This window comes from Mustela lutreola, chromosome 2 (assembly GCF_030435805.1).
Source record: "Mustela lutreola isolate mMusLut2 chromosome 2, mMusLut2.pri, whole genome shotgun sequence".
In the NCBI taxonomy this organism is placed as follows: Eukaryota; Metazoa; Chordata; class Mammalia; order Carnivora; family Mustelidae; genus Mustela; species Mustela lutreola.
The window spans coordinates 160,251,507-160,271,607 of record NC_081291.1 but is presented as its reverse complement, the minus strand read 5'-3'; the positions used below and the strand labels follow the sequence as shown (position 1 = coordinate 160,271,607).

At 35.9% G+C, this 20,101-nt stretch overlaps 1 pseudogene; it reads left to right on the top strand.

Moving 5' to 3' along the window:
- Positions 1–1,171: 1,171 nt before the first annotated feature.
- LOC131825619 (DNA ligase 3-like) lies at positions 1,172–4,156 on the top strand (annotated as a pseudogene).
- The last annotated feature ends 15,945 nt before the right edge of the window (positions 4,157–20,101 follow it).

Sequence of the window (20,101 nt, the reverse complement as noted above, 5' to 3'; positions counted from 1 at the left end):
CTCACACCAGTCAGAATGGCTAAAATTAACAAGTCAATAAATGACAGATGCTGGCGAGGGTGTGGAGAAAGGGGAACCCTCCTACACTGTTGGTGGGAATGCAAGCTGGTGCAGCCACTCTGGAAAACAGCATGGAGTTTCCTCAAAATGTTGAAAATAGAACTATGATCCAGAAATTGCACTACTGGGTATTTACCCTAAAGATACAAACGTAGTGATCCGAAGGGGCACATGCACCCGAATGTTTATAGCAGCAATGTCCACAATAGCCAAACTATGGAAAGAACCTAGATGTCCATCAACAGATGAATGGATCAAGAAGATGTGGTATATATACACAATGGAATACTATGCAGCCATCAAAAGAAATGAAATCTTGCCATTTGCAACGACGTGGATGGAACTAGAGGTTATCATGCTTAGTGAAATAAGTCAAGCAGAGAGTGACAACTATCATATGATCTCCCTGATATGAGGAAGTGGTGATGCAACATGGGGGCTTAAGTGGGTAGGAGAAGAATAATGAAACAAGATGGGATTGGGAGGGAGACAAACCATAAGTGACTCTTAATCTCACAAAACAAACTGAGGTTTGCTGGGGGGAGAGGGGTTGGGAGAAGGGAGGTGGGGTTATGGACATTGGGGAGGGTATGTCCTATGGTGAGTGCTGTGAAGTGTATAAACCTGTCAATTCACAGACCTGTACCCCTGGGGATGAAAATATATTATATGTTTATAAAAAATAAAAAAATTTTTATAAAAGCATTATTTCATTTTGATGGAAATGGATTATTTTTATGGCACGTGCTTTTCATCTCTCACTTAAGAATCTTACCAAACTCAATGTCATTTAGCTCTTACATTTAGATCTGTGATCCACATTATACATTTAGTCTGAGGTAAGAGCCATTTTCTCTAGCGCCCTCTCTCTTTTTTTTTTTTTTTCATTTTTCTATCCAGCACCATTTCATGGAAAATTATCATTTCCTCTTTGAATTGCCTTACCCCCATTATCAAAATCATATGACTGTAGACAAGCCAATATGGCATGCACAGCCCAAGGGTGCCTGGTCTGGGCCTGTGGTGTACACCAGAAGGGAGAAGGCAAGGAGTTCCAAGTCTCCCCCATCAGCTTATCCATGCACATCATTTTAATTTTCCCAGTCATTCCATGCGTTGTATAACTTTGGCTTTCAAGAGCCCCTTCCCACCAAACATCTACACACTCAGCTCAAAAGAACTGTGCCCATTCCAAGAACAGCATCATTGGCCTGACATAAAACAGTTCAGCCATTGGTCAGAAACAGATCTGCTTCATGGGAACTACATACTCCAGAAAAAAAAAAGCTTGTTCTCTCCTCCAGGAAAGTAATCTAAGACCATGCTTCACCTGCCTTGTTTTCTTGCCAGGTCACAGGTAGAATTCTGCAGTGGCTCCTTTGAGATAGCTAAGGAATGGTTCTATGTGGACTGTGCCTAGCGTGGCATGGCTAGTTGCAAAAAAAAAAAAAAAAAAAACAGGCAATGAAAAGATTGTGAAGAGTGTATACCCATCAGCAAAGTAGTGCCCATCCCTTCTCAGGGTCCAGGGGTGATATGAGAGAATGGTATCATATTAAATGCACGTTTGAGAAACTGAAATGGGCCCAGGCCACCACAAAAGATATTGAAGACCACATAGAGCTGGAAAGCTGGGAAGAGCTAGAAGATAATGAGAAGGAACAGATAATCCAGCACATTGCAGATCTATCTTCTAAGGCAATAGGCACACTAAAGAAGAAAGCCATTGTCCAAGCTAAGCTAATAGCCACTGGCCAGGTGACATCTCCAGTGAAAGATGTTTCATTTGTCACCAACACCAATCCCCAGAAATTTTCTGGCTTTTCAGTCAAGCCCAAAAACTTTGGGGAAGCCTGCTCAAGCCAGACACTTAAGGCAAGTTTCTCCTCTCCAAATGTGTCCCCAAGCATAAGTATTGCCCGCTATGTGAGCTTTCGAAGTTATGTGCCATGGTGGCTGAAAATCCTGGCTACAACACAAAGACCCAGATCATCCAGGACTTCCTTTGGAAAACTGAGCAAGAGATAGTTACCACAGTGATGTGTACCTAACAGTGAAGCTGCAGTTGCCAGGTATTATTATACAACTTGAATAATATGTAGATTGTGAAGTTTTTCAGTCACATTCTTAACTGCAACCCAGATGATATGGCATGAGACCTAGAGCACGGTGAAGTGTCAGAGACAGAGTTTTATTTTCTGAGCAGAGAAAGTCTTTCCACTCAGTTACCAAGAACCTCCTTACCACCCAAGAAATGAATTCCTCCTTCAACTCTCCAAGCTCACCAAGGAAGATGAGCAGCAACAGACTCTGTAGGACATTGCCTCCAGGTGTCCAGGCAATGACCTTAAGTACATCATCAGGTTGGTTAAATATGATCTGAAGATGAACTCAGGTGCAAAACATATGTTAGACACCCTTAGTCCCAAAGCCTATAAAGCCTTCAAAGCCTTGTGAAACCTGCAGGACCTGGTGGAGGGGGTTTTCTTCAATGAGCAAGAGTGGAGGAAGAGCAGAGGAGCTAGGTCAGAGATGAGCTCTAAGCAATCAGGCTTCACTGATGATGCCAGTACAGCTCATGCTGGCTGTGGCCTACAAGTCCATCAAACATGCCATGAAGAAGTGTCCTAATAGCTTGTTCTCTGAGATCAAGTATAGTGGGGATCAAGTTTAGGTGCATAAGAACAGGAACCACTTCAGCTACTTCAGCCACACATTCAAGCCCTTCCTGCTTCCTAAGGTGGCCCACCTTAAGGACTACATCCTCCAGCCTTTCTGTGGGGGCCACAGCATGATATTGGACTCTAAGGTCCTCCTGAATGACACTAAGACAGCCAAACCACTGCCCTTTGGGACTTGGGGAGTACACCAGAAAGCTGCCTTCCAGGATGCTAATTTCTGCCTCTTTTTTGATTGCATCTATTTCAATGTCAGCTTGATGGACAGGCCTCTGTGTGAGCAGCAAAGTTTCTTCATGATAACAGGCTTGAAATTCCCAACTGATTTTGTTCTCAGGAATGAAGCAAGTCACTAAAGCTTCAGACTTGGTTAACATGATAAACTTGGTGATCTCAGGATGGTCAGAAGGGCTAGAGCTGAAGGATGTGAAAGGTACCTATGAGCCTGGAAAGCAACACTGGATGAAAGTAAACAAAGACCATATAAATGAGTGGGCCATAGCTGACACAACTGACCCAGGGGCCTTGGGCCCTTCTATGGACATGGGACTAAAGGCAGCATGATATCCATCTTCCTCATGGGCTGCTATGACCCAAGTGGCCAGAAGTGATGCACAGTCACCAAGTATGCAGGAGGCCATGATCACACGACACTTGCCCCTTGGAGAAGAAACTGAATATGGTGAAGATCAGCAAGGATCCCAGAAAGATACCTAACTGGCTGAAAATCAATAAGATCTGTTACCCTGACTCATTGTCCCAGACTCAAAGAAAGCTGCCATGTGGAAGATCACAGGGACTAAATCCTCCAAATCTGAGGCTCACAGAGATGATGGGATCTCCATCTTATTTCCTAATAGTACCCAGGTCCATGATGATAGGAAGTCTGCTACTAACCTGCCCCAACTCAAGGAACTATAGCCGCTGTCCAAGGACAGGGCCAGATTCACTGTGGCAGGTGGAAAGGAGGAGAACGCCACTACACGGGGCAGCAGTGAAGTGAATAAGGATACCTTGGAGCCTGTTGGATCTTGCAAGGGTCCCCAAAGCAGCCCTCCACCAGTGCCAAGAAGGCAGGAGGGAGACTGAGTAGCTGCAATAGCAAAGGCGGCAACAAGCTGACAGCATAACCTTCCTCTGTGAAAGTGGGAGAGAAGAAGGCTTCCGATGAGATCCCAGGGCCAAGCAAAAGTGCTACTGGACATCTTTACTGGGGTGCAGATCTACTTGCCACCCTCCACACCAGACTTCAGCTGCCTCAGATGCTCCTTTGTGGCATTCAATCGGGACCTGGTGCTGGAATTTGACATTGCCTCAGCCACATAGGTACTGGGGATCAGGGACAAGAACTCTAGCATGTCTCCCCAGAGTAGGTTTGGGCATGTATCTGGAAGCAGAGGCTGGTAGCTCCTTGTTAGAACTGTGGCCCTCCTTCTTCCTCAAAGGGTTAGGGATGGGGGGATGTGCCAGGAATGGTCAGAAATCTCTGTACTGACTGATGAAAGATTACTCCAAACTTTCCCGTGAAAGAGAGGAGAAGGCAAGGGGGTCAACGCTCAAAGGCGAAGACCCTTTGCTCTTCTTTGCTCCTGCTTTTATTGGTCCTTCAAGATAATAAAAAATCCTAATCACTGTTCTCAAGCTCCTGATGTGTGACAAGGGGTCTTACTGAAACTAGGAGAGTCTGTTTAAGGGAAAGATATGATAAGCTAATCTGCATGTTCTACTAAACATAGCCTGAGGGACAACACATATATCTTTTAGATCACATGGTGGCTGTTTGGGCTAAGAAAGCTTTGGGTCATTCCAAGGGCAGAGTGCGAACACAGACCTGAGCATTCCAAAGGCTCACACCCTTCTCCCAAACCTTCCCTGCCCTCCAGGGACCTCTAGATACATTTTAGCAAGCCAGGTATTATGGCTGATTTCATGCTCTATGCTAACCTCAATGGAAACGGTAACCTTTCTTCAAGCAGTGCATCTTCCAGAACCTAACAACTGTGCTTGATCTCTTCCCTGCTAGGAGTTAGTTGCTGTGGGTGCCATCAGTGAAGTCAGTTTCTTCTGCTGGTTTACATAGATCTTTCAGATCTGAGTGCTGGCTTGGTTGTCTTTTTGTTTTCTTTGAAAATAAGCTTTTTTAAAAAATAAGTAAAATATTTTGCGGCTTAAAAAAATCAAATGATTGTATATGTTAGAGTCTATTTTGGAATTCTCTATGCTATTCCAATGACCTAATATTCATTTATGCTAATACCATGATGTCTAGCTAACTGTAGTTGTCCCTTAAGTCTTGAATAAAATACTGTAACTCTTTCATTTTTGCTTATAATTTTCAAAATTGTTCTGGATATTAAGTCTTTGATTTTCCATATAGTTTTTAGAATAAGCTTGTCAATTTTTATAAAGTAAAACAATTTCAAGGATTTTTAATCATTTTCCCACCCATGGACTCTGTAGAGTTGGAAAGAACTAATATTGAGTATTCCAAATCATGATCATGAGAGTCTCTCCATTTATTTAAGTTATTTGATTTTCAGTAATGTTTTGTAGTTTTCAGTTTGTAGGTTTTATGCATAATTTGTTAAAGTAGTCTTTATTTCATGTACTTATAGTATTTTAAACAGTATTTTTTTCAATTTCAATTTACAATTGTTTTTTGTTATGATAAATTCATTCTGCATCTTTACTAATTCTGGAAGCTTTTTGATCCATTACTTAGAATTTTCTATGTGGAGGATTATGTTGTCTTCAAGTAACAAGAGTTTTAATCTTCCTCAAAAATCTGGATGTATTTTATTTTTACTGTACTATTTATTTTATTTTACTTAATTAATCTCATTTAATATTATATTATATTCTTATTGAATTGCTTCCAACCTCCAGAACAATGTTCAATGGAAGTTATGAACGCAGTCATCCTTGTTTGTCCCTTATATTAGGGAAACACATTCAACTTTCACTGTTAATATGATGCTAGTTGTAAGTTTTACATACATGTTTTTTATCTGAAGAAGTTTCCTTTTTTTTCCTGTTTGCAGTGAGTTATTTTCTTTAATAAAAAAAGGATATGTAATTTTATTAAATGACTTACCTGCATCTATTAAACTGCTTATATGACATTCCTTTTTTCATAGCTTAATACAATGAGTAATATACTGGTTGATCTTAGAATGTCAAGCCAACTATACCTTTCAGTTATAAGTTATACTTAGTTGAGACATATTAGTTTTGTATATTTTGTGGATTATATCTAATGAAATTTTTTTAACACTTTGTGTAGATGGTCATGAGGAATATCAATGTATAGTTCATATTGTCAAATTTATAGACATATGTTTACTGTATTTGGTTATTATCTTTTCAGTGTCTATGGGATCTGTACTAGCTCTCTCATTCTTTTAATTTAATTTTATTTGAAGTTAATTTAGTTAACATATAGTGTACTATTAGTTTCAAGGGTAAAATTTAGTTCTCTCATTCTTAATTAATATTGGTATATTATTTTTCCTCTTCTTTTCTAACCCATCTATTTAGATGATTGTCAACTTAACTGATCTTCTTCAAGAAACCACTTTTGATTTCCTCAGTTTTTACTGATTTGTTTGATTGGTATTACATTAGTTTCTGCTTTTATTTAATTGATTCCTTCATAATGATTACATTTGGTTTTAACTAATTATCTAGTTTCTTAAGATGGAAGCATAAATCGCTGATTATAGACTTACTGACCCTTAATTTTCAATATTATAAAATTGCCTTTAAGCCCTTCTTTAGCTAAATATTTCTATGCTGTGTTTTTGCTATCCATAATTTTTAAAATATTTTCTAATTTCCCTTGTGATATTTTTTGACCTATGGATTCTGTAGTAGTATGTTGACTGGATTCTAAATCCTGGGGGATTTTCGACATATCTTTCTCTTATTGATTTCTAATTCAGTTCCACTGTGGTCAGAGCAAATAATTCATTTTATCTGAAATTTAAAGAATTTACTGACATTTGTTCTGATGAGGGAACAGAAGGCTAGCTGAGGACAAAACAGAAACTGACACCCTGCAACCTGCCCCAGCCCCCGACTCCATGGTGGGACCTGTGTGACCTTATTCCAGGAATCTCCTACCTATCTTAATGGTAATGCTCTGCTAGAGGGGAAAAGCAACCCTTTATTTACAATGGCAAGGCCTCTGATATCTTGTAGGTCCTCTTTAGCATATGAAAATTCTTTCTCCTAACCCCATACTATATAATCAGCCATTCCTCACAATGCCAGGGCAGCAGTTCTTTCTATCTATGAGTCCTGTTCCTTGCTTTAATGAACGACCATTTTGTGTCAAAGACGTCTCAAGAACTCCTTCTTGGTCTTTGTCTCTAGCTTTCACTTACATTCTAAAACTTCATCAGTTTTTATGGCATAGAATATGGTGTATCTGATTAGTTGTTTTGTGTACATTTAAAAAGAATGTTGCTGAGTGACTGCTTTATAAATGTAAATCAGGTCAAAATATTTAATTGCACGGCTCATGTCTTCTATAGCCTTACTAATTTTCTTTCTATTATTCTATCAGTTAGTAGGCCATGCTGGAACTTTGTACTGTGGGTCATACATTTTCATTCTACTTATGTTAAAAGCCCCACAACACATTTTTATTATTTTTCCTTAAAACATTAATAACTTTTTAAAGGGATTTACAAAATAAGAAAAATATATCATGTTTACCAACACATTTTCCACTTCTCACGCGTTTCATTCTTTAAGTACATTCAAATTTGCATCAGTCATTATTTTTCTTTTCACTAAGGGATTCCCTTTAACATTTGTTATAGTCATAATGGTAAGTAGTATAGTAGTAGTCTACTGGTGATTATACTCTAAGCTTTTCTATATCTTAAAATTATTTTACCTTTGTTTATGAAAGATAATTTTACTTGGTTAGAGTGTTCCACTCTTCTCTGATTTACATTGTTTCTGAGGAGAAATATGCCATCATTCTTTTTTCCTTTAGTATAAAATAGGACTTTTTACTACCTCTGGTTTTGTAGATTTTTCTCGGTAATCACTGTTTTAACGCAACTGTGTATAATGCACCTTTGTATAGATCCCTTCTGATGGACATTTATTGGGTTTCTTGGATCTATGGCTTTAGAGTTTTATCAGAATTGAATAATATTGGTCAGTGTTTCTTTAGAAATCTTCATCTTTCTGAGACTCCAATTACACATATTAGAATGCTTGGTGTTTTCTCACTGCCACATTGCTCCTTCTTAAAAGAATCTTTTTTCTCTGTATTTCATTTTGGATAGTTTTTATTGCCATATCTTCAAGATTACTACTTTTTTCTTCTACTATGTCTATTCTGCCATTAAATCCATCTTATGTATATTTCATCATATACAAGACCAACTTCTATCTCTGAAAGCTTGATTTGGGCTCTTTTGTGTCTTCCGTTTCTTGCTGTCTTTTTAAAATCTAATTTAATTTAGTTAAGATATAGTGTATTATTAGTTTCAGGGGTAGAACCTAGTGATTCATCAGTTGCATACAACACCCAGTGCTTATAACATTAAGTGCCCTCCTTAATGCCCATCCCCCAATTGTCCCATTCCCCCACCTATTTCCCCTCCAGGAACCCTGTTTGTTCCCTATTGTTCCCTATAGTTAAGTCTCTTATGGTTTGCCTCCCTCTCTGTTTTTCTCTTATTTTATTTTTCCTTCCCTTCTTTCATGTTCATCAGTTGTGTTTCGTAAATTCCACATATGAGTGAAATCATATGGTATTTGTCTTTCTCTGATTTATTTCACTTAGTAAAACATTCTCTAGTTCCATCCATGTTATTACAAATGGAAAGACTTCTTTTTTGATAGCTGAGTAATATTCCTGTGTGTGTCTGTGTGTGTGTGTGTATAACATCTTTATCCATTCATCCATCCACTATATATCTTTAACAACTTCATGCTTTCCTCTTCATATTGAGCATATGGTAAATATTTATAATACATATTTAATATTCTTATCTGCTAGTTCTCCCATACTTGTTATTTCTATTTCTATTTCTATAGATTACTTTTTACCCTCATTATTGTTCCTATTTTTCTGCTTTTTTTCATGCCTAGTAATTTTTATTTTTTTATTTTATTTTTTTTTAATATTTTACTTATTTGACAGAGATCACAAGTAGGCAGAGAGGCAGGCAGAGGGAGAGGTGGAAGCAGGCTCCCTGCCCAACAGAGAGCCCGATGCGGGGCTTAATCCCAGGACCCTAGGATCATGACCTGAGCTGAAGGCAGAGGCTTTAACGCACTGAGCCACCCAAGCGCCCCAATGCCTGGTATTTTTTTTTAATTCAGTGCCAGACTTTGTCAAGTTTATAATTTGAATATGGATTTTTTTTTTCATTTCTTTAAATACTTCTGGGCATTTTTTAAATTGTGTAGTTAGTTGGAAACCATTTGGTCCTTTCAAATCTTGCTTATAGGATTTGTTAGGTAAATTCAGACAGCTTTTGTACCAGGGCTTTGACCAATAAGAACAGTTATTCCTGGACCTATGTGAGGATTGTTTCACATAACCCCTTCTAATGGGATTTTCCCCCACTTTGTTAATTTCTTCACCCACATGCACCAATTAGTACTCAGCTGAAGATTCTGGAAGAACCCTTTACAAATCTCTGGGGCACTCTTTCCCTATGCAATTGTCTTTTCTCTAGTATTCTTTCCTATGAATTTTAGCACTTTGGCCTCCCAAAACCTGAATTCCTTCTTGTTATACCACTGGACCTAATTTGATTTCCCTCTCCTTATGCTTCATCCTGGAAACTATAATGAAATTAGAGGTAATTATACAGCTCACCTTATTTGATTCTCTTTTCTCAGATCTATTTTGTGTTATCTCTTGTCCAATGTTTGAAAATCACTGTTTCATATATTTTGTTCAATTTTGTAATTACTTAAGGTAAGATATCAGATTCAGTTTCAGTTTTCCTGACCAAAAGCAGAAGTCTTAAACTTCGTTATTTTTACAATTATTTTCTAACAAATGGACTTAAGGCTATATGTATCTCCTAAACTGAAGCTTCATCTTGCAAGTCTGATGATCACTTCTAAATAGTTTGCTATTTTCATTAGGATTTCCCATTTGATTCATAAACTATGTAAAAGTATGTCTTTAAATTCCAAATTTATCAGATCTTATAGGTCAACTTAGATTGCTATTTCTAATCATAATGCATCCAAATTCCTCTTAGGAATTTTGAACTGATATTGCTTATTTTGTCTTTATTTAAAAAACACTTTATTTTGTATTTATTAAAAGTTCCTTTATGGCCTAATATGTGGTAAGTTTTATATGAGCTTAAAAATAATGCATATTTTCTATTTTTGAGATGCAGTTTTGATAAAAATCAATTGTATTAAGCTTATTCATTATGTTGTTCAATTTTTCTGCATCTTCAGTAAGTTTCTTCTTGCATGACTCACCAGATTCTGAGATATATTTGTTAAAAGTTTACACTATGATAAAAAAAAATTTGTCACTCTCTCTTTGAAATTCTTTGCTTTTTTCTTCATATATTTCAAGTCTATATTGTTAAATGTATGAAGTCCAATATTGTTAGATACTCTGAGAAATTCTAGTTGCCCTAAGTGTAATTATTTTTGCTTGCATTTATGGCTTCCTAATGTTAATATACCTATTTTTAAAAAATATAGTATTTTACAACTAAACTAAAATTTAAAAATTAATAAATGGCCATAATATTCTATTTTGGTTTAGTTTTATTGTGTGGTAGGAAAGAAAGTATGAATCTATAAATAGGTTTATAACAAAATGCACATGAGAATAAAATGAAATTATAGTTATTGAAGTGTTTTTATAAAAAAAAAATACTTTATCAATACTAGATATCATCATTCTGAATCTGTTACTCTTCTTTAGTCCTCAAAAACACAAAATCCATCCCCTGGTGGTAATTACAAAAAATGGTAGGAAGTGTAGTAATTAACTTACCTGCAAAAAAAAAAAAAATGTTTTTTTAATTCATTCCAAAAACCAAAAAGTCCTAGAGCAACTGCATAAATTCATGGATTAAGCAATTAAGGGTTAAATTAAAGAGGATGGACTGACTAGAGAGTCTCATTTTCTTAATGAACATCTCTTTGATTTTTGTGAGGAACTATTTAACTAGGGGTTTTTGTCATTATTAATGACTAATGATTACTGTCATAATTAATCCTCTGCTCATATATGCCTTAGTCAATTCAGGCTACTCTAATAAGTACCACACACTGAGTACCCTAAACAACAGAAATTTGTTTCTCACAGTTCTAGAGGTTGGGAAATCTCAGATTATGGTGCCAGCATGCTGGGGTTCTTGGTGAAGGCCTTCTTTCTGATTTGTAAATGGCTGTCTTTTCCTTGTATTCTTATGGCAGACAGCACAGAGAGGAAGTAAGCTCTTTGTGTCTCCTCTTATAAGCTACTAATTTAAAATTAAATTTTTAAATTTAAAATTTTTTAATAGTGATAATAACTTTATAGTATGTGTCAATTTTCATTGTTATTTATGGAAAATATCAATCTGGCTGTAGGGTTTGTTGTTTTTCTTTAATGTATACAATATTTTCCCTGAATTCCAGCTTTCCTTTTCTTCTAGGCATTTTATAGTTAGTCCTTTTTCTGTTTTAACTATTTAATCATTTAGAAGGCATCATTTCCCCAAATATATCCTACTTTCTATATTAGATTCATATGAATTGTTCCATAATCTGTTTATAAATGTGGTTGGATCTACCCTTATGCTTTCTACTTGGTACAATTAATCAGTCAGTTCCTACTCCACACCAAACTATTTTAATGACTTTGGCATTCTAATACCATTTTATTATTAACCAGTACAAACCACTTCCCATTATTCTTTTATTTTCAGAATTTGTGGGATGTTAGAATCATTAATTTTCCAAGATGACCTTTAGAAACATCTTTAAAACTTTTCAAAAACATTCATTGATATTTTGACTGGAATTATATCATATTATAAATTGTGCTATCTGGAGAACTAATATTTTTAGATTTAAGTAAGCCTTGGTATTTATTTCATATATTCATTATATTTAGTGGGGTTATTTTGCACTTACCTTACATTTCTTATTAGGATTATTTGTACATATTTTATGCTGATTACTTATTATTAGTAAGTAAGATGACCATATAATTTGTTATTCAAACCAGTAGAATAGTGAAAGGGAACACAAATAATAACAGGCATAAACAGGAACTCAAAGTTATTATTAATATGATTTTTTAAAATTATATTTTCTAATAGTCAATGTAACTAAATAGCAATGGTGTCTATGTACATATGTATTTTTTTAAACAAATCAATCTTTCTACCACTATGTTAAATGTAATCACTTATACTGAGTTCTCTTACTTTCTCAGATTATCAAATGTCATTTACATATCATAACTTTAACATCATATTTTTATTAATTTTCTTAATTTGTTTTTCTTAACTTATTGTCATATAGAACTTCCAGAAAAATATTAAATAGTAGTAGTGAGGGAGTGGTTTGTTTTTTTTTTTTTTTGTCCTTGCTGGGATCACTACTAACACAGTACCATTTTGATGCAATGATAGTTATTTCATGTTGGCAGGGGGAGGTCCTTCCTAATTCTTTTTGTAAATTATACTAATTGAAGTATAACAAGCATAAACACAATATATAAAGTCATCTGATATAGCTCAGTGAAATTTCACATCTGTGTAATCAGTACCAAACCAAGATAGATGATACTACCAACCCTCCAGAAGTATCTTCTACTTCTACACAGAGAAATACTATATTCCCACATAAAACAAATATTGAGACATATAATACCATATATCATGTTTCCTGCTTTTGAAATAGATACATGCATATACACGCTTTTCCCTGTAGTATGTTTTCTTTTGTGTTTTTTTCTTTATCACTCAATATTATGTGAGTTTATCTAAATTTATATTACAGTAATAGCTTTTAGACTGTCATTGATAATTATAATTATCTACTATATGAGTATACTTCAGCTTATTTATTCATCCTGTTCCTTTTATGACCATTTAGGTTGTTTCCAATTTAGGTTTATTACCAATATTGCTGTGAAGTTCTTGTATACATCTTTTGGTGAGCATAAACATTTCTGTTTTGAATTTTCTTAGAAATTCAATTACTGTATCATAGGATATACATATGTTCAGCTTTAGGAGATGCTACCCGTTTTCCGAAGTATTTGTATCAATTAACACTCACAAGGAATATGAGTGTACCAGCTATTCTACATTCTTACCTTCATTTGTTTTAATTTGTTAATTTTCTTTTTAATTTTAGTAATCCAGGGAAGTGTGTTGAAGTACATCATTGTAAATTCTAATTTGCAGTACCCAGTTGAAAGGTGATGTTGGGAGCCATGAGGCCTGGTCAAGGGCACTGCCCCACTAGGTTTGAACTGATGCAGGCCTAATCCTGCCAAGGGCTGGACAGCCCCACAGATAAGCATGGTCTGATAGTCTCTTGCCTTTTTCTCTGATCCCTGTATCTCTCTTAAACAAAGAGCTTCTTGCTAATCTGTGCAAACATCTCTCAGGCTTATGGGCCGGAGCAACTTCAAGAAGGTAAATTATTCTGTACCTAGGACAATGGAGAACTTTAGATGTGTACCACGATAGACAGATGGTTTCCTCCCTAGGCTGATGTTTTGAACATCTTTTCATATATTAGTTTACCATTTGGATATCACCTTTTATAGAGTGCTTATTTAAGATATTTGTTCATTTTTTTATCCATTTTAATTTTTTCCTTATAGGTTTGCCTAGGTTCTTTTTGGGATGTGTGTTGTTTAATCATATACTTACAACAAATGTCTTCCATTATGTAGCTTGCTTTATAATTTCTTAAGGTGTTTTAGTGTGTTTTGATGGAATTATCTAAATTTTAATAGCCCAGTTACTCAAATTGATTAGTGATTTTTTATTTTTGCTCCCTTCAACTGATGAAGATACTCTCCTGTTCTTTTTTTCCTAAGCACTTTAATGTGTAGCCTCTATATTCAGCTCTTTCATATTCCATCTGGAATTGAATGTTTTATATGGTATAAGTATGGATGTCAAGATTCATTTTTTCCAGATGGATATCTAGTTGGTTCAACATCATTTTTTGAAAAGATATAGTTTCACAAACTCATTATAATGCCAATCTTGTAATCATAAGTCAAGTGTTCATAAATGTGTGGATTGATTTCTAGACCCCTTATTCTGTTTCTGTGGACTATTTATCTAGTCTTACATCAATACTATAATCACTTAATTATTATATCCATAAAATAGGTTGTGATATCTGACTGTATACATCTGTCAGCTTGGTTTTTAATTTTCATGATTGTCTTTTGTATTCTTGTCCTTTTTCATTTCTATATGTGGTGAGTATGTAAGGTCCTACTTGGATCCTCTTTACGTGGAGGGAAAGTCTTGCCTGGAGAAAAGACTTTACTATTCATTCCCCTTTGGAGATTGCCTTAAGTGGAGAGACAAAACTCACCCACGGCCATGCTCCTTTCCTGAGTGTAGCCCACATGTGACAATTGACATTGTGAGGGTATACATGTCTGACTCTTGCTCAAACTGAGAACAAACTGAAGAGTCATCAAAGAGCCTCAGAGTAATACTTGAGTTCTCCATCGAGACTACATTTTAGTTCAGTTTCTCCTTTTGTCTAATTCTACAGCCAGCCCTTCCATTCCTCAGGTGTTACTCCTGAAAACATTCCTAAGAAATCTGTTGCATACTTATCTCCAGAAGCACAGAATGTGCTTCCTTTAAAACCCAGTCTGACAATGTGCCAGGAGTGGCCCAAAAGAGTAAACTCTGGAATGGGATTTTGGACCTGGATTGCCTGCTTATCACCCTGCTGGCAATGAGAAACCATTAACTTCTTGAGGTAGAATGCTGATAGCCCCATAACAAGATAGCAGAGCAATTGTTACAACACTTACATATTGTGAACTGGGATGGTATGCTGACAGCAGTGAATTCACTAATGGTATAATATATTAGGTATTTAAGAAATATGTGGGACACACTAAGTATAAGAACTGTGGAATAAAGTGACTGTAGCTAAGTTCAAATGAAGAGAATGAAAAGCTAAGAGTGATTAATCACAGCTAAAACCCAAGTGAGACAGTCAAAGTGCCTCCTTGGTAGTAAAAAAAAAAAACCAACAAAAACAACAAATGTCTGAGAAAGAGATGAGAATATATACAGAATTTAACAATAAGAGTAGCAGAGCACAAAGGTTGAACTATTATCTTCAGCAAGTGTACCATTTACCCAAGCAATACAAATTGTGCTGGTAAAGAGGACAACATCACCACTAACATTCAGTTTTGGCTCTCTGTGACCATAACTGATGACTGGAGTTGCAGTTGTCAAGACAGAAAACTGAATTGGAAGAAATCAGAGAGGGAGACAAACCTTGAGAGACTTTGGACTCTGGGGAAACAAACTAGGGGTTAGCGAAGGGAGGGGAGTGGGGGGATGGGGTAACCGGGTGACGGTGATTAAGGAAGACGCATGTGGTGATGAGAGCTGGATGTTATATGCAACTAGTGAATTGCTGAACATTGTATCAGAAACTAATGATGTACTATACGTTATCTAAATATCATAAAAAAATTTTATAAAATAAAAAAATAAAAAAGAGTGATTATAGGACCCCAAAACAAAAGAGGCCAGGTAGTAGGGCTTAATCATCAGAAACCAGGTGTATATATTTTTCATGAGGTTGAAGTGACTGCCAAGTGGCTGAGCCAGAGAATTATGGAAATTTTAAATAGAATATAGCACTCCTAGGAGAAAATAGATAGGCAGCGAAGAGAACTACTCGTCTTATATAATCAAAGAAATCAAGGGAGGCTGACAGCAGTCACCTAAATTCATTTTTTGACCCCTTGTCCAGTTTTTGGATGTAAACCAGTTTTCAGACCCAGGATCCACTGACTAAAGGAGAAAACAGATGCCAAGGTAGAAAAATATGTGAGTTCTTCCTCTGAAAAAATATATGGTAATTATTCCTCTTGTCTTTCTCTAAAGGGACTATGGCCATTTTCTTAGGCAAATGTATCAAAACCCTTGAGGTGAGAGGGAAGTGGCAGAAATTAATGTTTAAATTTGAAACCTAGAATGAAGAAGGTGTGTTTTTCTAATATCTGCATTTACCAATTTGACTCCCCCAAATCTAAGTGATTAGGGACAATGACAGTGTGTTATCACAAACTCAACTAAGTAGCTCGATTTGCAGTTGCTGTGCCCATTGTAGAATCTTTGTTACAGAAGATTAACATGGCTTCAGATACATGATATGTAGCCAATGACTTGGTGAATACATTATTTTATATTTTTATTTTTAAAAATGAAGATCAGAAACAGTTAGAATTCACTTGGAATAGACAAGAATATACATATCATAAGATATTCTAAAGAGCTCTGGACTGACTAGACATCATTCAGAGTGTTATACTGGTTTATAATATTGATGATATCATATGAGATTCCAGCATCTAATCAGAGAGGATAACCAAGAAATTGCTGGTACAATGGAGACATGATAAAACTCGTGAATACCAAAGAATAGGAGATAACAAAGAATCAGAAACCTAACACATTTATAAATGTTTTTGGTGTCCACTGTTATAGGGAATGCTGGGCCATTTACTTCAAAGTGAAAAAGAAATTATTGTATTCTGTACCTCTTACTACAAAGGAAGGAATAAACTTTTGGGGTCCTTAAGGCAGCATATTCCATACCTGGGAATACTGTATCAATATATTATACAGAGTGACATGAAAATCTGTCAGTTTCAGTGAGGCCTGGAGCAAAAAAGAGTTCTAAAGCAGGTTCAGACTGTGATGTGTGCTGTTCTGACTCTTGGATCATAAGAACCAGCACACCAAGTGGCTTCTTGGTTATGCTCTCTGATTACCATGTATCTCAGCCTAATACTCCAAGGAACAGAGTTCTGCCAATAACCTGAATAATCATGGAAGAGACTCCTGAGCTCCACATGAGACCACAATCCTGGCCTATACTTTAATATCAACCTGTGAGACCCCTAAAAGAGAACTCTGCTATCTTGAGCCCAAACTTCTGACCTACAGAAACCAAGAGATAATAAATTTGTGCTTCTTGGCACTTAGCACTGTGACCTGCTAAATTTGTGGTAGTTTCTTGCACAGCAACAGAAAACTAACATATCCACCATTAGTATCCTTAGGGGCTATCTTAGAACTCTTAGGAGAAAAAAGGTGCCTTGTGGAATCTGGCAACTTCAATGGGAAAACCATAATGTACACCTTTTAGTGCTATGAAACAAGGCTGTACGATTTTTTTTAATTAACATATAATGTATTATTTGCTTTAGGGGTACAGGTCTGTGAATCATCAGTCTTACACAATTCATAGCACTCACCATAGCACATACCTTCCCCGATGTCCATAACCCAGCCTCCCTTATCCTTCCCTTCTCAACCCCCATCAATCCTCAGTTTGTTTCCTGAAATTAAGAGTCTCTTATGATATGTCTTCCTCCTCGGTCCCATCTTGTTTCACTTTTTACCTCCCTGACCCCCACGACCCCCACCCTGCCTCTCAAATTCCTCATATCAAAGAGATCATATGATAATTATCTTTCTTTGATTGAATTATTTTGCTCAGCATAATACCCTCTAGTTCCATCCAAATCATTGCAAATGGCAAGATTTCATTTCTTTTGATGGCTGTATAATACTCCTTGTATATATATACCAAATCTTTTTTTTTTAAAGATTTTATTTATTTGACATAGAGAGAGAGATCACAAGTAGGCAGAGAGAGAAGCAGGGTGGGGGGGGGCAGGCTCCCTGCCAAGCAGAGAGCCTGATGCAGGGCTTGATCCCAGGACCCTGAGATCATGACCTGAGCAAAAAAGAAAGCCAGTGCTGGTAGCACCATAATGATTGACTTCAAGTTACACTACAAAGCTGTGATAATCAAGACAGTATGGTACTGGCACAAAACCAGACACATAGATCAATGGAACAGAAAAAAGAGTCCAGAAATAGATCCTCAACTCTATGGTCAACTAGTCTTCAACAAAGTAGGAAAGAATACCCAATGGAAAAAGAAAATTTTCTCTCTTTTTTCTTTTTAAAGATTTTATTTATTTATTTGACAGAGAGAGAGATCACAAGTAGGCAGAGAGGCCAGAAGAGACAGGGGGTAAGCAGGCTCCTTGCTGAGCAGAAAGCCCAATGTGGGGCTCGCCGATCCCAGGACCCTGAGACCATGACCTGAGCCAAAGGCAGAGACTTAATCCACTGAGCCACCTGGGTTCCCAGGAAAAAGAAAATTTTCAATAAAGCATATGACTCTTCTGCTGTCTGCATCCTTTCTTATTTTAACAATTATTTCTGTGTCCACCAGAAGAGAACAAATTAGCTAGATGAACCTACAGAAATTTTATTTTGAGGGGTTAATGTCTGAAAAAAGTTTGAGATCAAACTGATTTTTGTGATTTGTAGGTAAAGTGTTTTTGTTTGTTGGCTTGCCTATTTATTTATGTGTTTGTTCACCAGATATTGGCCTGAATGTCTCCTCTATGTTTAAAATCCTTGACATTCAAAATGTGTCTTGCCTATATATATGAACTGCTCTCTTTACATTAATTTTCCTTAGCATTTAGTGAATTCTGGGGGTACAGACTCAGGACTAGCACAACATTGGCACTCTTTCCTGGTTTCCAAGGCCAGGTATGTTTCTATACTATTTTAATTATTCACAGTGATCACAAGTAAAGTGACAAAAAATTGTTCCAGTGGGTTTTTCAGAACTTTACCCATAAATTTAGGAAAACTTAATTCTCCACAGTGTCAGTCCTACCTTGCTGACTGTTAATTATTAAAGTATAAAGGTAGTCATGGAAGAAATGCACCTCCTAATTGCTAAAATAATATTTTCTTTGCTAGGCTTTTGAGGCATTCCTTCCCTTCACAGTTATCAATTCTTTTACTTATAATTAACCCTATTTCCTTTTATACTTTCTGCTCTTTCAGGATACAAACATGCACAGATAACTCTTATTCCAGCACTTTGGCAAGAGGTAAGTGTGCTACTTAAAGGAAATCTATAGTGACTGTTTCTATAATGAGAATCATACTGTTGAAGGAAAACACTTTAGAAAGTACCTTCTAATTCATCTTTTTGGTGAAATTGTAAAAATAGATTTAATTAAACAAAGACAGTTACAAACCCACAAAATCATATGCATAGATATTGGTAATAATTTGAGACATCATGGAAAACAAGTAGAATATTTGATAAAAACGAGACAACTACCATCATTTTAAAATGTAAAAAAGAATTAACCATTACCCTAGAAACTACAGTTCTATAAGCTTAATTTTAGTGTCAGGAAAATGCTACCATAATGCAGTAAAAATCTTATTAATTCTTAACACAGGGGACGAGAGAAAGAACAAAATACAGAATTGCAATTAACTTGCTTGAGATTATCTGAATTTTTTTTTATTAAAGTAACAGAGCATCTAGATATCTGGGGACTAGCAGTCTTCTTGCTATCCTAAATAAACCAATATTGGATTAATAAGGTTTTTTTGTTAACACAGGAGCAAAGCTGAAAATTCATGGAAGAAAATGGCATACTAGGTAACAGCTTTTTCAAGAAAATAATTTTTGTAATTACAAGAATTTTGACTTTGTAGTAGGACTAAATCATTGTACAGTTCTGTACAAATTACAGCAAAATAAATTTTTTGAAATGTAACTATTTTATTACTTAGAAAAATTCTCAAACACTAAGGCATTTTCTACCAATAAGCAGTGATGGTCTTAAAAAAAAATTGCTGAAGATCCTATAATGACATGCAATACAAGGTACTTGAGTGAAATAGGTACAAGAAGAAAATAATTACTCTTACTGTGTAAAAATGCATGCTGCTAATCAAGAATTAGAGGAGCAGCACAAAACAAAAATAGAAGAAATGAGAATGAGTTTAACACAAGATAATTGGTAGGGGTTAATATTTCATAGTACCTAATTCTAAAAATCTTGTATAAGTGCCTCATTATGTGATACTAAATAATTATTCAGGGATGGGTGAGGGAGAGCCAAGATGGTGGCTTAGGAAGACCCTGAACTCACTTCCTCCCATGGACACACCAAATCTGCAACTATATATGAAACAATTCCCACTGTACACATAGAATAATTTCCATTGAAAAAATAATAAATGAATAGCTTCCTCCATTAGTAAGTGATATAAGAGGTAGGAAAGGGA